We start from the raw sequence: 1190 nt of genomic DNA, 5'->3' as shown, positions 1-1190 counted from the left end.
GTAGGGAGGATGGGCAGCCAGACAGTCTCTGTTCTCACACCCAGACACAGGGGATGTGTCACAAGCAGGATGGCCGTGCCAATGATCCTGGGGACACACTCGGGAGCACAAGGACAAAGGACAGAGGGGAGCTGCAGTCATCAGGCAGGGCCAGATGGTCAGTTTATCCATGTCCCTGGTTAGGAAGCTGGTTTAGTCACCCTCTTTCATTAAATTCTATGGAAGAATCATGGGGAGTTCCTTCAGTGCTTCCCAAAACTGAGGAGGAAATGCATGAAATGGGGTGGAGTCCTTTCAGGAAATCCAAGGGCTCAGACCTCACCACCATCTGCCTTCCCAGCACCCAAGTTACACACCCTCCAATCCAGCCTGGAATGACTGGCTGGAGTCAGATTAAGCAGATGGATGTGGATTTGAGCCTGCTGCAGTGTCTGTAATGGACATGCAAACCCGAGCTGTCTCCCACCCCAGTTTCTTACTTCCTTGTGTTTACCATGGAAGAGCAGAGCTTCCCTGCTGTAGGACTGAACTTGAGGATGGTGCACTAGGAGAGCGATGAAGAGGAAGGGTACGGAGAGCTTTGCCATCTCCCCTTTGCTCCAAGTGTCCCCGAGGGACGGCACTGTCAGGTCAGGGGTCAGCATCCAGAGCCCTATGTGCCCCCAGATCCCTGCCTGGCCCCCAGTGCAGCTGCAGCCTCAGTGGCCCTGTGCAAGCTCCATCTTTAATTTGAGCCTCTGTGACACTGATCCATCACCACGTACCTGTCACACTGTGGCAGTGCAGAGTGTTGGGAAACAGACCTGGAAAATGGGAGATCTTGTAAAGCGGTCACTCAAGGGCTCTCTAAAGGACACTGAGAGCCTCGTGACAGCCTGACAGCCCCTGCCCTGGGTGGTGGGTTCTGCCCACAGCCCCCTTCCAGGGCTGGGGCTCAGCGTTGTGGGACACTCTGGGACCGGCCGTGCTTCCCCTGGAGCCAGCTGCCAGCACAGGGTAAAAATAGGAAGTGCTAATCCTTATCCCTCCAGCTCTTGTTCCGCTGTCTGCAGAGAATAATTGTCCCTTTGAACCAGAGATGAGAGTCCACCTTCTCCAGCACCTCCCACCTCCACACCAGCCCCCTCCTGACACACAGGGCCCTCTCCTTGTGGCTGGAGTAAATCCTGCATGTTTTGAGGGTCCAGAAG

General features: G+C 55.3%; 1 protein-coding gene across 3 annotated transcripts in view; it reads left to right on the top strand.

The window, feature by feature from the left end:
• PLEKHO1 (pleckstrin homology domain containing O1) overlaps positions 1 to 1190 on the top strand; it is an 11931-nt gene that overhangs the window by 6674 nt on the left and 4067 nt on the right. The window lies entirely within an intron of this gene.

This window comes from Corvus brachyrhynchos, unplaced genomic scaffold (assembly GCF_000691975.1).
Source record: "Corvus brachyrhynchos isolate BGI_N302 unplaced genomic scaffold, ASM69197v1 scaffold443, whole genome shotgun sequence".
NCBI classification, from domain to species: domain Eukaryota; kingdom Metazoa; phylum Chordata; class Aves; order Passeriformes; family Corvidae; genus Corvus; species Corvus brachyrhynchos.
The sequence above is the reverse complement of the archived record's forward strand: the minus strand, read 5'-3'. Positions and strand labels throughout refer to the sequence as shown.